The 16,410-nt window shown below is 31.9% G+C and overlaps 1 protein-coding gene across 2 annotated transcripts in view; it reads left to right on the top strand.

Moving 5' to 3' along the window:
- The first annotated feature begins 774 nt into the window (after positions 1–774).
- LOC126780709 (adenylate cyclase type 6) overlaps positions 775–16,410 on the top strand; it is a 160,991-nt gene continuing 145,355 nt past the window's right edge. For both annotated transcript variants that reach the window (XM_050505354.1, XM_050505355.1), the window contains exon 1: positions 775–838. The gene's annotated coding sequence lies outside the window, so the exon portion shown is untranslated. The remainder of the gene's footprint in view (positions 839–16,410) is intronic.

Genomic DNA, 16,410 nt, shown 5'->3' with positions numbered 1-16,410 from the left:
TACATATGTGTATACTCATTTCTGCACTGGTGTTAGCCCCTTTGTATTGCACAACATGTCACGAAACAATAAAGGCTTCTGTTATAGTTGATGCTTAATCTAGCAAGTGGCAAGCAATGTAAGACATCATTTGATAACTGTGTGTTGAGCGTAGGCGATCTTCTAGAGTGGAGATAATGCATTCCGTATACATGATTACATATAAGCACAATACATACAATTTATCACACGATATATACATTATAGTCAAAAGGCATTTTATTGCGCATTCTCGTATAATATATACTATGATTAAGTTTTTTATGATATATCTTATTATTTCCATATCATACATTTTAATGTTTAAAAATTACTTAGATATTGAAAGCTAAAACACGAGGATTAGTCGATAAAATTTCAGTACGTCGTCGCTTGTGAACTAACTGTGTCTAATAACATTAAAAAAAAAAAAAATATTTAATGTAATTTATACGACTATATAACAAATATTGTACTTAATTATACGACTATATATAACGATATATAACAAAACGTCAATTTAAAAAATATTATTTTATTAAAATATCTCTTTATAAAAATGCTAAATATTATAATAGATAATGTGCTTGAAATGTCTGTTGGCATAATATTGGAGGTGGCAAATGTACTTCGCACCCCATAGCAGGTAGCTATACGGCTCATGCGCGAATCAACAGATTGGCGGGGACGCCTCTCCCGTCTTTGCATGACGCCATTGTTTTTATCTGCGAATCGCGCGCCGGACGTCGTTGAGACCAGACGTGTCTTGCCGCGCTTCCAAAGTTAATACTCGCGAGTTCGCTCGTCCCTTTCTTCTGAGGTAAGAATTAGTATATGTTATATTTTTGGTTTCTACAATTTTTATTGTATCCCTAATTTTATATGATTTTTTTTTCGTGAGTAAATTGTATTTTCGGTAATTAAAATGTACCATTTGTACGCTCAAAAAAATGAAATAAAACAACGAGAAACAGTTACCACGGTCGGTATTTTCCTAAATACTTTAGTTTGAAATTATTTTGTAAAACAAGAAACACATGTAAAGTTAAAAACGTTCCGATTTAAAACTATTTTTGTGAATATTAATTTTAATGAATTTTCAAATTTATGTTTCTTTGTTTTTGATTATAAATAATAAATTCGATTAGTAACTGCGGTTCCTTCCTGTTTAAAACATTATAAGAACTTTAAATTGTAAAGCTTTTTTAGATCGTCAAACATAAAATATGTTAATTATGCTTAAAATGTAGTCCAAAAGTTACTATCGGTAATCATTAAGGATTGGAGCAATTTTCAAAACATTTTAATTTACACTAAACATTTAAAACGATTTTTAGTATATTTAATAATAATAACATTAAAATATTTTATTTAAAGAGATATAAAAATTTGGTAAAGCTTTAAATTAATACAATTTTGGTTTTAGATAATTAAACATTTCAGTAAATAAATAATTAAATTAGATACTTAAACAAAAAATACTTTTTAATTCCTTGTAGTTTATTTTAACAATAATAATGTTGAACCGAAAATATGAATTTAACGAAGCCCATATACAGTTAAAAAAGACAGTAGTGACAAACTATTCGGATATTTTCATTGAACGTTAGCTTATTTACGGACACCTTCATAATTAAAATTAGAACCTAAAACTAACTGATTGTGACTGTATGGTTATGAACGTTAATTAAATCGTGAGTGATCTAATTTCAACCACACTTATAATAATATATTATTATAAAATTGGCACTCGTAGCTAATTGAGGGATGTACTGTCAATCAAGCCTTTCATAACGCCAATTCCAGTATTTCCATATCACGTATAATTGGAAATGCGATAGAATTTTCAGCATTATTACTTCGACTTATTTATTTAGCAGTGAAATTAATCGAAGTGAATGCTGTCATACATTTATTACTTGCGAAGTATTTAGTAATTGTAGTACATAAGTATTTAGTAAATTTTGAATCATATTTATAGGTAAATTGTTGATATTTTTCTTTTCCGCTAATTTTAAGATAATTTTATCAGGATGCCCTTTAGAATCAATAATAGTCAATTTAAATAAAATATATATCAACTTTTAAAATGTTTTAATTGTGAAGTAGCAAAATGTATCACGGTTATATATTTTCTTAAGGCTAACATATGAATTTCTCCGGTTAAAAATTCCGATGGATAGGATAAAAATATACTTAATACATAAACTAATATCATTATAACTTTAGTCTATGGTCTTCACGGTGCCGACACTGTGGTACTTTTTAGTTTCATAATTACTACTATCTACTTGTTTTAGTGGTTAATATAGAGAGGTGGTGTTTTGCTGATATTCAATGAATTTTCCCATTGAATAGCTGCAGATAATGAACTAAATATTCTGATATCTAGTCGCTTTGGCGTTTATGTATTCTCAATGAATATATTAAAATGGAAAATTACTAGGTACAACAGCTAAAATAAGCTTTTATTTTATACTGCAATAGAGATTACTTACAAAACTCCGCATTTAAAATAATTAAGTTTCTGGTATATCGTTATCGTTAGCATCTATAGGACAGTAAGGATAGCGCTTTTGTGTTGACCTCTTAAACTCTCTTCAACGATGGAAAATAATTTTGCATAATTATTTTAAGTAGTATGTATAACATTTAGTTTTATTTTTGTAACTATGACTATGAAAATAAATTCAACGCAACGCTTCAAAATAATGCAACGCTTATGTAGTTTAAAAACCTTTTTTCCCCAATACATTAATTCTATTATATAAAATCTGTATCATTACGTTACGTAAAAGCTGAGACCACCTAGGTTATTCAACGCTTGGACCGCTGGTTCAAACTGGGAAGGAAAACGAAATTTCAAATGAATTTAAGTTGAATATTACTATTATATTATAACAATTAGCAGAGGATTCGACAGCGAATGTTAATATATATCTTCGTGCGCTTACAGCACAACAATTTTTGTCTTGTTTTTAATATATTTTGATATATGATTATTTGTTTTGACATACTTACAATAACAACAAATAAAATAGATCGATTTGATGAAGTTCAAGATTTGGTAATACGAAAAATAATAAACAATTATTTCAATTAACTAGCGTTATATTCTGAGTTAGAGAGTTCGGTTCTAGAGTTAGATTCTGAAGAAGCAGTAGTTTTAAATTTAATATAGGGTTAATGACGACTCAAAAGAGCTTACTTGAATAATGTATTTTGATTTTAACAAACTCGCAGGCAAATGTAATAAAGATTATACAGGTATGATGCAAGCAATCAAATAATTATAATAAATGCCGTTATACTAACATACTAATTTGGAATATTTTTATTTTATTATGTACTAGACTACTAAATTTATATGTATGTAATACATAAATGGTGATCTTAATAATAACTATTTCATGACATGCTTCTGTTCTGGACATTCAATATGATAGGTATACTTATAGATTTTATTATTCACTGAATGATTGGTCAAATTCATTCTGATTTCAAAATCACAAAGAGGGATTCCATTTGGCTTTGATTATATTTAGAGATCTAACATGTTATTTTATCTTAAAATATTTTACAACTCGACGAAAATGCGGCTATTTTTTAATGTTCTATTATTGTACCCATATACGATATTTTGACCTCATCAGTGTTTAATAAGTTTTAATTGGTAATACACGGCTATGAAGTTATGAGATTTTTAGAAAATCAACAGGCGATTGAAGTTTTGCAAATGAAGACATTATTTAGCTAGCAGTGTAATGATCAAGCTTTCTCTCTTCTAATTTTTTAATACAATCAATTACTAACGTTTTTCATATTTTTAACATAATTTCATAATTATTGTATATCGTTTGGATTATAACAATACGTCTTCCTAGAAACAATAGTTAATATTTTAAAATTTAGAATATATTACAATGTTAATTAACATAATTTATAATAAGAAACATTACTTTGGCTTTTTTTAACTTTGATTGGTACAAAATTCTTATTTTTCATATGTGTGTGTTAGTAGTAAGTAAAGTAACTGCTAGTCTATGTTTCACTGCTGCCCTTTTTATAACGCTGGAAAAACGCATTACGCGTTTCTCCCACGGGAACAGTGGGGGTGTATGTGGGCTGGTCCACTCCGAGGCGCCAAGTGCGCCCCGAACATCGGAATACCTACTAAAAAACCAGCGGTACCCCTTTCGTCTTAACGAAAAGCGCCACGGAATTGCTTGCGCAGGCTACCGTGACGCTCATTTCACTACTGCCCTAAGGTATCCTTTCCATGATAAGGTTAGGAGTTTAATTCAACACGCTGCTCCAGTGTACATTGGTGACTACACATGCGACAGATTTTATCCAATACATGCGAGCTACCCACAATATTTTCCTTCACTACCGAGCACGAATGAATTATAAATACAAATTAAGCACATGAAATTCAGTGGAGCTTGCCCGAGCTTGAAACCACTCTGTTTGGTCAAGATTTGGCTATTCTAACCACTGTGCCATCTTAGCTCTTCATTTAGGACAGGGTTGTTAGCTTTACTAATTTGATTGCCAAATATTGAAATATAAAGTGAAAATGCTGCTAGAATTATTGCAAGCATTCCACGCGGTCTATATACATAGAGTAGCCATTTTGTTATTTATATTTGTTAACAAATACGTGTATGTTCAACAATTTATTTATTTAACCTGCTATAATTTATACAAAAAAAAAACTAGAAGCTGTAATAAAACAGTATTTACATGTAGATGAGTATTTTGTATTTTTACTGGTTACTACTTAATAATTTAGAAGTAATGTCAAATAAATTTTAAAAACTTTTTAAAGCTCGTATTCAATTGGTCGAATTAGTATTTTAGTTGCAACTTAAATTAAAATAAGTAAAGTAATTTTATGGTAAGAAATGACCACTTTTTAGCATGTTAAACGATACCGATGCCATAATTCTACGTATTAAAAGTAGGTAGTTTAAAATAATTTTATGGACTTGGTCTAAGAAGTTTTTACCACGCCTTATTCTAACTACCATTAAGAATAATAAAATGAATTACTAACGTCATATATATATATACAAAAAAAAATACCACATAATATAATTTATTTTTATTCCAAATCTAGCGTTCCAATTCATTTGGATCCGTTATTATGTTTTTAAAGTCAATGTCTGAATCAAATCTTACAAAGTATTATTTGCAACTGCTTTGATTGATAAACTTGACATGGCTTCAAAAGTTATATAAGTTAAATTAAATTTAAAAATTTCGTTCGTTAACTTGTTTGAAAAATATCTTCTACAGATTTAAATGAAATTACGGCTATTAGATAATCAATTTTAAAACAAAGACGAATTAACTTAATATAGCATTTAATACTTAAGTTTTTATCAAGTCAAGACTTGTATGATACAAGTAAAAAAATGGATGACTAATATTTGTGCATTAAAAATACAAATTGTAAATATAGTCATTTTATGTCTATTATATATAAATGCGATATTTCAACGTTAGTACAGAATATCGTAATTGCGACGGGAAAATGCAGCTGCTTGCAATCTTGCTACTATTTTGCTCGATTAACTTTTTTACAGTTATTTCTAAATTTTGAATCGCACTTATTTTTATTTAAAGGATAAATGTTTAATTAATTTAAATATTTAAGATCTAAATTAAACATCGTTGATTAAGAAATGTTAATAATAAATTCAAAATATACGTTAAACGAATGCAAAAAAATGTTGAAGCACATTTTTAATAAATATAATTATAATAATAAGGTCCTTCAGACCGATTTCGGCCACGGCGGCCAATCTCATGAGAAATTAGCCAACTGCGCAGGAGATATTATAGTGCACAAGCGTGAGCGCAAACACAGGTGCATTCTCTATTCCCACTCTCATAATCCGATGGGACGGCAATTCGATACGACCGGAGAGCTCAGGCGCAGGACCAACGGATTTACGTGCTTTCCGAGGCACTGGAGTGTACACATTTTCAACTTCCAGACACCGGGCTGCTATTGAAAATTTTCTGACAGAAAATTCCAATAGCTTTTTATTGGCCCGATCTGGGAATTGAATCCAGAGCCTCCGGGCCTTGGGCCTTACATCTAGCCACTTGACCAACGAGGCAGTAAATACAATTATTACATCAATAAAACTAAGATTTTAAAACGTGCTCGACGATTTTTATTAAATTTCTGAGTACCAACGAAAAATAAAATCTCTTCAAGGGTTGCCTTTTAAATTTTTTAGACGTGGTATAACTTTTTAAAAACGTCGTCTTCAGTAGTAAGGTAATTAGTTTATCTTGCCGCCGGCGGCGGGCCAAAGCGGTAAAACAACGACAACATTTTTGAATGCCTTTATATATGCGAAACAATATAGGTAATTTACAACGATTTTAATGTTTAATATATATTAATTACATTAGGTAATATATTACTTTAGAATCATAACAATCGAAATTTGAATTGGGCAACAAAAAATAGGGGTTATTCGGCATTCAAGTTTTCAGTAGGTACCCCGAAATTAGAATTTTGTCCCCTATGCTTCGGACAGTGCGTAACGTTGTTGATTTTTCTTCGCTCATGTGAGATTGCCATCATATCAAATTCTCCTTGTGATTTTGGTTAATGGCCACGGTGGCCATTCTCAAGGGAAACTAAGCTATCTGTACAGGAAAGATTATTGTGCCCAAGTGAGTCCACAAATACTTAGTCGCAAGGATAAAGGTTTTACGTATTTATCGAGGCACTCCGTTACATATAAGTCCAACTTCTAGACACCGGGATGATATTCAAAGTTTCTCGATAGTAACGGCCATTAACTTTTTATTGTCTGGTCTGGGGGTCGAAACCTAGGTCTAGCTAACCTAGGTTTTTCGGTATACGTCGCCTTATAAGGTAGCTACTAGACTTACAAGGCCAACAGCCCTATCGAACTATGAGGGTTGTGTACTATAATATTTCCTACGGATTTAACTAGTCTCCTATTTAAACAGCCTCTAGGAGCAAAATCGGACATGATTACGATATATCGCATGCTTTTATGTAATATTTTTTCTATTAATTAATTATTGAGTTGTATTCGTAAAATATACTTGATTTTCTTTTGTAATTTTATCAATAGAAATATCTGTTTGTGTAACTATATAAATTAACATATTTGTCAATTTTGTAGGCTTTCTGTAATAAAGACGATAACAGTTAGAGGGCTTCACAAAAACCTGATCCAATAGTAAACCCGAGCGCGAGGTTATAATACTTCTCTCTCATGTTTTTGGTTCGGAAATAATGTCACTGAATTTGAATAACGATTTATAAAATATTAAGATTCATATACTATTAACTGTTTAAAATATTAAAAAAAAAATCGCACTACACTATTACCGAAAGAGTATCATATCGTTTATATTGTTATTAGACAAATAAAAGTGCCCGAGTTTAAGTACAAACGGCAAAGATGTTTCCCAATCGATATCAAATTACGTAAGCAACGAGTGAGTATCTAAGTTGTTAGTAATGGAGCGTTACATTTATTTATTAAATATGTCTTTTAAGAGATACATTTAAATTAAAGCTTTATGAAACGTCTAACCACTACTTTACTAACAGTAATATGTCCGTTGGTATATCTCTGCTTAGCAAAGGTATCTCAATCTACGTCAGAGCGTCACGGTAGCATGCGCAAGCGATTCCGTGGCGCTCCTCGTTAACATGGAAAGGGTATCGTTGGTTTTTTAGTGGGTATTCCAAAGTTCGGGGCGCATTCGGCGCTTTGGACACCGGCGAGTCCCACATACCTCCCCATTATTCGCGATGGGAAAACGCGTTTTTCCAGAGATAAAAAAGGTAGCTCAGTCTACCACTTAAGCGTACTACGTTTTGTTGACTATACATGTGTTAGTTTTTCGTTAATTTTATTTCATTAATATTATTATTAGTCATTATTTACCAAATTACTATAAAGCGATAAAATCTCTTTTTTACTAAAATACTGTTGAATAAAACCAAAAAAAACGTTTCGATTAATATTTTAGTATAACTACTACAACTAAATCATTTGCATTAGTCAAATAAAGTAGGTGTATATTGAACACCGCCAGGCAAAAAGTCTTTCTGTTTAAAATAAGGGAACTGAGTTACTTTGATTTTAGATATACATATGTGGATATATGTAGTTTTTCTAACCACAAGTTCAAACATTTTATTTCATGATCCAAGTAGTATAATGATAATTAGATACGCACACTTGAATGATCTTACTGGTGCTGGGCTTTGTGCAAGCTTGTCTGGGTAGGTACCACCTACTCATCAGATATTCTACCGCAAAACAGCAGTACTTGTTGTGTTCCGGTTTAAAGGGTGAGTGAGCTAGTGTAACTACAGGCGCAAGGCAAATAACATCTCAGTTCCCAAGGTTCGTGGCGCATTGGCAATGTAAGCGATGGTTAATAGTTCTATGTCTATGGGCATTGGTGACCACTTACCATCAGTGGCCATACGCTTGTCCGCCTACCTATTCTATAAAAAATGAGACAATAACCTATTAATTATTGTTATTAACAATAGAATGGAAAATAATTTATTTACTAGTACACATTTTTTATTTAAACTTAGATTACATAATCATACTTACAAGTCAATAATGAATATTTTTAATGTAAAAACACAAGTTGCAGTATCGTAATACATTGGGATAAATAAATATACATCAGAAAATGGAAAAAAAACGTATTTGATCTGTCTTGTGGAGATGTAAAAGTTTAGTGGTTTTTAAAACGAGACAACAATGTGACGGTACGTAACAGTCGTTTTGTCTGGGTTCTTATTTCGTACGAGTCGTTACTTGCTGCTGTGTACACGACACTTGCTGGATATTTTTATGTTTCACTTTTCAGACAAACTATATATATAAATATCTCTTTTTATTTTATTCATGAATATGGTGTAGGTCTTTAAACCACAGCCGCAGTAGAATGACCAGGAAATACGAAAAAACATTAAATAAGTAAATAAAAATGTAAGCAATTTATCAGTTTTATTAACATATGTCTACGGTCTAAATATTTTATATAAGATTAAATTCAAGTAAAAACTCGGGTAGGAGGATTGTCAAAAAAAAATTAACAAAATGGCCGGTAGCTTCATATTGTGTGATCTCGCTTAATAAAATTAAAAGTACTTTTTCAATTACGTCGACCATTCAAATTCAAGTAATTTTCGTCACACAGTAATGCCTGCCGTCAAGTATTTTTTTCTTCAAGAGTAAAAACTCTTCGAAGAATTAAGAAGTGAAATATATTTAAATGGGAAAAACTTAACGTATAACAATGCTCATTTATAATTATTAGTTATTAAATATTTAAAAAAAAAATTAAAAGGTTACCACGTTGACAGCCACGATTGAATGTTGTTTTAAAAAATATAATTAAATTTGTTTGCATGAAATAGTAATCCTTAATAAAAACAAACATATCTCGTAGCAACGTGATAGTAAATAATTAAACAGCTTGAAATATAAAGAATGAAGAAGCACTTAACACAGAATACTAGCGACAGTTTGCGGCTTCCGACCATTAGCTAAGCCTCGACCGGTCAGTATAGAAGTATTTATTTATACTAAGTAGGGACTGCTTTTTAGTTTAATATTTTTTGTTAGTTAGTTTTTGTTAGACATTCAAATGCAATATCAATATTGACTTAGTTTGAAGAGTGTTACTTATATGTCCCCATTAATATTGAGATTGCGTAAATAACTTTGTCGGTCTATCTGTTACGCTTTCATGGGTCAACCACTGCACATATTTTGATAAAATGCAGTATGAGGGGAGTAATTTTGTTGATGTTGATAGCTTTGCTACTGTAAAATATTTATACACCGTGTATTTGGACAACAGTACACACACTATAGACAGTATTAACATATTTTTTTTATAAAGGTAGATACTATTTGCATAAAATATTGGAATTTATATTTAACTAGCAGCTTTTGCTAACATTCCTGCTTCACATAGGGCTGTTACATGATATTAAATAGCGTTAAACCTTTCTTACGAATTTGACTATCATATGCTAACAGGTTTTTTAAATAGGACTGATAGTTCCGGAGTACAGCTCAGTAAACCAAAAAAAAAATGTTTCTATATAATATATATATATATATATACTATATATTTGCATTTTAATATTAATATCTCTTATTTACTGTTTCTCAAGTTCATAATAAAGTATTAGAATTTGAAAATTTTTAAATGTATATTAATATGTTTATGTGGTCACTTAAGTTATCAATCAACAGCCAATCGTTGTCCACTGCTGAACATAGGCCTCTCCCAAGGTGCGCCAAAGCTCCCTGTCCTCCGCCTTCCGCATCCAGTTGGTGCCCGCTACCTTCTTAAGGTCGTCGGTCCACCTGGCTGGAGGGCGCCCTACACTGCGCTTGCCGATTCGCGGTCTCCACTCTAGGACTCGTCTGCTCCAACGGCCATCGGTCCTACGACATACGTGACCAGCCCACTGCCACTTCAGCCTGCTAATTTTGCAAGCTATGTCGGTGACTCCGGTTCTTTTCCGGATAATCTCATTTCTGATCTTATCCTTTAAAGATACTCCGAGCATAGCTCGCTTCATAGCACACTGAGCGACTTTGAATTTGTGGACTAGTCCCGCAGTTAGTGTCCACGTTTCAGCACCGTATATCATGGCAGGTAAGATGCATTGGATGAAGACTTTCGTCTTCAAACATTGCGGTATAGACGACTTGAGGACTTGACGAAGGTTGCCAAATGCTGCCCATCCCAAGCGAATTCTTCGATCGGCTTCCTTCTCGAAGTTGTTCCTACCGACTTGTATTATCTGTCCTAGGTAGGTATATTCACTAACAACCTCGAGAGGTTTCCCCTCGACGTATATCGGTCCCGGCACGACATGCCTATTAAACATGACCTTGGTCTTGTCCAAGTTTATACCGAGACCGACACACCGGGAAGACTCGCCTAGGCTACGCAGCATTTCGGTGAGTTGTTCCAGCGACTCTGCTATGATGTCGATATCGTCGACAAATCGAAGGTGTGAGATGTACTCGCCGCTTACATTGACTCCATACCCAGTCCAATCCTGCGTCTTGAACGTCTTCCAACGCGTTGGTGAACAGTTTCGGGGATATAACATCCCTCTGTCTCACCCCTCTGCGCAGTTGGATCGCCTTCGTCTTACAGTCCTGGATGTGGACAGTCATTGTAGCGGCGTTGTACAGACATCTCAGTACCTCGATATATCTCCAGTCGATATGACATCTCTGCAATGAGTCGAGCACTGCCCAGGTTTCGATGAAGTCGAAGGCTTTCTCGTAGTCCACAAATGCCATACACAGCGGCTGATTGTACTCTTCGGTCTTCTGCACAATCTGCCGAACAGTATGGATGTGGTCCACGGTTAAACTTAAGTTAGACTTAAGTTAAAGTGACTATAAAAATAAGGATTACAACTTTAAAAGCTTAAAAAGCAACTTGCGATACAGTTACAGATATTGGACAAAACTAGTAGAAGTCCATATAAACTTTATATCGCCTAAATTGTATAATACAATGAAGAAGCATATTCTATTATTTTAATTATCTCGATTTATATAGTATGTAAATATAAAATATTTAGATGATATAAAAGCGTATGTTAGTACTCATTGATTCAGGGTATATAGATTGAATGGTATATTATTTTAAATATCGAACCAATCGTAGCTATATATTTAACTTGTTCTTGACTAATAAATATTTAAATTATTTATTTAAGCTTTTGATTGTGATAAACAGACAATTTATTTTCTACTTATTTTGAGTATTTATTAAATATTTTAATTTACATCATATTTATTCCTGAGATACTGTTTATTTCAGGAATAAATATGGCCAGGCCAATTTGTATTTTTTTTTTGCGTTCGATAGACCGTAGTAGGATGTTTATTTTATAGAACCTAGAAAACGGAGTTATATTTATAAGCGTTAAGCAATACCGTGAACTGTAAAAAGAACACGTGACTATATAAAATTTAAAGCTGGTGACACCGAGGTGCACAGCTATTCTACTATTAAATATATCTTATCAATTATGTATATATATCACGATCAGAATTTATTTCACTTTAATATAAATTTTGCAGAGCAATAGCAAAAATTTTATTAGAAAGAAAGCACATCGCTGTAATACTATAGTTGCTTTTAAATACATTTGTGTTAAAGCATCTTCGAATATAGCATTACGTATTCGATACTTGGATTCTTATCTATAGAGGAAAGTACTGTCTTTAAAAGACACGATAAAAATAAGATTACAGTTGACAGAAGTGGTTCTAGGTTGAAATAAAAGGCACTACTCTATCGCAGATGGCCACTCATCCTTTACGCTACCGCTCAAAAGCTCGTCTCTGCTAGCTTATTGGTTTATATGTATTATATTTCCTTTTTCTAGCGACTTTGCTTGAGACTATATTATTATATGAATATCTTAGAAATTTAAAATTTCAATAGTTTCCGTCTTTTGATATTTATATTTCTTAAACAAAGAAAACATGTTTTAATGAAAAGTATAGAAGTCGTTTAGGTCGCGGATTAAAGCTTAAAAATATATAATAAATGAAACAAACAAAAACATATGAGATTTATATTAGCCTAACAAATTTATTAATTTCAATGTGGACTTTATGATTTAACAGTATCAGGTAAGATGTAGTTGATTGGTGCTTAGAGGTTTTTCCAAAGATAGCAATATTTCAGACTGGCAAATGGGCCACCTGATGATAAGCAATCAGTACCGCCCATAGACATTAACAGTAAGAGAAAAATTAACTATCTCACATACCGCCGCTATACTTGGAAACTCGGATGTTTTGTTTCTTAACCCCCTTCACCCCTCTGTAAGGAACAAAACAACACAGAACACAACTATGCTAAGTATTACTGTCGATGGATTATGTAATAAATGGTATCTACCCAGGCGGACTTGCACCACGGTAGCATGCGTAAGCGATCCCGTGGCGCTCCTCGTTAAGACGGAAAGGGTACCGCAGGTTTTTAAGTGGGTATTCCGATGTCCGGGGCGCACATGGTGCCTTGGACACCGGCGAGCCCCACATACCCCTCCCACTGTTCCCGTGGGGGGAATGCGTGACGCGTTTTCCCAGCGTTAAAAAAAAGGCGGGCTTGCACAAAGATTTTCCACCAAGCAATTTATAATCTTTGATATAAACATGATGTGCCAAATAAGCCTGTCTATAAACGCTTAGTAGTAGTAGCCAACTACTCGAGACTCACTAGGAGAGAAACGTTTTTTATAAAAAAAAGTCTCAGATACTTAATAAAAATGACGGTTGATTTTTCATTAAAAAAAATATATGCTTAAAAATTTAAATGGCTTAAAAAGAATTGCTCAAAATGCAGGATGCATTTTTTTATTCATTTCAATTTTCAACACAATATTTTAATAATTAAGAAGAAATTTTGTTATTGCAGTGAGCACTAAATTGTGGTTGTGTTTTTTTTGTTGATTTAAAAAACGAAGACGTGTGAATATTTTTCATGGTCACCTGTTGTTATGTAGTCATCAATATTAACCATTCCGTACTTCGTAAACGCAATCAGCCACTGGAATAAGATTATTTCCCTTGTGCCTGTAATTACACTGAGCTAAGCGCTTTCCAAGCGAACTTCCATAATACGTTAAGCATATTACATTTCTCCCGCCGCCACTTATGGGACATTTGACGTAACTGTAAACGTCTTGCTCACTAAAATAAAACGCAACAATATTTAAAAAATACCCTTAACATTAATGAATTAATTTTATACAATTTCGGTATATAATTATTCTATTCTCAATGTATGTACAAAAATGTACTTATTAAACGTGTTAACGTTATATGTTATTGCGATTATGATATATGTTATGAAAACATACAACAATATGTATTATCAAAAATAGTATATAGTTATATATATCTTCAGCATCATGTCTTGTGTGGTGTAATTATTCGTCAACATGGCACGCTATGATTAGACATTAATGATAGGTCAGCGATACAAACATAATATATATAAATATAGTCGAGGAAGGAAATGTGGAAATAAATTGATAGGGAAACCATTACTGTCATCTTTTAAAATGTCGATGTTTATTGGAGTTACATGCGTAATTATAATTTCATTTAATTTAAACTGTTTGAATATTTAATATTTTTTACTATTAATTTAAAAAGATTTAAAACTTTCGTTCGGAAATAGTAACAATATATATCTGAATAAGAATAACTGATTTTAGACCTCGTCCTTTTTGAGGTTGAAAATTGCTTCGGCTTTTATTTAGTTATTACTTATTGTTTTGAATTCAAATTGAAGATGTTATTGTTTGAGTGAATTTTATTACCGAAGGCACCGGTATACCCACAAAAAAACCTGCGGTACCCACTCCGTCTTTTCGGGGGACGTCACGGGATCGCTTGCGCATACTACCGTTCCGCCCCGACGACTAGGTAATCTCGCTTCTTAATATTGTAAGCTTATGTGTATAGTACGGAAATTTTTAATGTTGTCTGTCCTATCATAACTCATCTTTTTTATCATAATTCATGTTCACAGTTTTTATATTTAACCATTATACCTACCTTTTGGATCTCTCAACAGGGAAGGCCTCATTCGGGATGATAATGTATGTTAGCGTGTGATAATTTAATCAACAATCTAATGATTATGACACACTGTTAATGAAATTAGGTGTGTACTCGCTTAATTTCAATGTGGTTATAGATTTACTTTAGGTAGATTGAATGTTAATTTTATTATAATAGGCTTCACATTGGTATATTGACAAATAGGTAGGCTGACGATGAAACGGACGTGATAATAAGTGGTCACCACCGCTCATAATAATATTGCATCGCCAATGCGCCAACAATCTTGGATTAACTAACGTGTTGTGCCCTTTGTGCATATCGTCACACTGATTCAATACAAAATATTTATCCACATTAAACTCGCAGATACCATATAAGAAAAACCTTTATTAATCTGACAGCAAAATGTAAATGACATGTTATTATGTCTTAAAATACCAAATCATTTTGTATATTAGATATTAATAAAGAAGGACTTTGATGATTTGATATATATTGTTTTTAATTAGTTAAAATAAATTTCATAATTCATTTGATTCCACGGAACTCACAACATAGTGTTGTTATTATTCCAAATGTATTGATGTAAATTAATTTTGTTAACATTAATTATGTTGTATAAGTACTTCAGTGTCTCAAATAACAAGGACTTACAAAGCAAACTAGAAATAAAATATAAAAAAGATAATTATAAAAATACTTTAGTCAATACTTTTATCAAAAAAATAAAACAGTACTAAGAGGAATTTAACAGTTACTTATGGCGTTCAAGCTTATACAATGAAGCGACCTAAATGTATCTGAGTGCAGCAGTAAGTGTACTAAACATAAAACATACTATGACCACAATGTATGCTAAGCTTTATTAAGCTTAGATAGCGGATTGGAAAGAACAAGTAAATCTCAATCAAAAATCGCTGGTTCAACTCCAAGTCAGCATAAATGTGATTAAATTTTCTGTCGGCCTCGACTATTGAAAAAATGGTCGCCTAGAAACTTGCATGTGTGGTGAAATAAGCTTCTAACGTTTTTAATAATATAATAATTGGCCTTTGTTCCTCCTACTTCTACATTACTTATATGTATATATATTTCTTATAAAATGTCAAACATATTATAAGCATGTATGATATTATAAGCTATTATAATTTTTCATGTGGTGAAATAAGCTTCTAACGTTTTTAATAATATAATAATTGGCCTTTGTTCCTCCTACTTCTACATTACTTATATGTATATATATTTCTTATAAAATGTCAAACATATTATAAGCATGTATGATATTATAAGCTATTATAATTTTTCATGAATCCAAATTATGAAATTGCTTACTACCCTAAACAATTTCTAATTTGTGTTACATTGAAATTAAAAACTGTATTCTTAAAAAATCACCTACTACTTTATGGAAATATTATTTTTATATATATATATATGTATAGGGATATTAATGGAACCTATGGAATGAGCGTATGTTATCTTAAATGTCAACGTAATAGAGTTTCAATATTGTCATGTCCTGTGCCTAGATCGGCGTGAGGAAATAGACTCACTGATCCAACAATGTAAATATTATAAATGATAGTAAAAATCTAACGCTTTAAAATATGGATTTAAATATTTTACATATCGATTCGAATCGAAATATAATGGGTCTGATTATAAGTAGTCTTCAAAATGATCAAAAATTCCAATGTGATAATTTTTATATTTGTAAAAAGTATTT

Source organism: Nymphalis io, chromosome Z (assembly GCF_905147045.1).
Source record: "Nymphalis io chromosome Z, ilAglIoxx1.1, whole genome shotgun sequence".
NCBI classification, from domain to species: Eukaryota; Metazoa; Arthropoda; class Insecta; order Lepidoptera; family Nymphalidae; genus Nymphalis; species Nymphalis io.
This window is presented reverse-complemented; position numbering and strand designations above follow the sequence as displayed.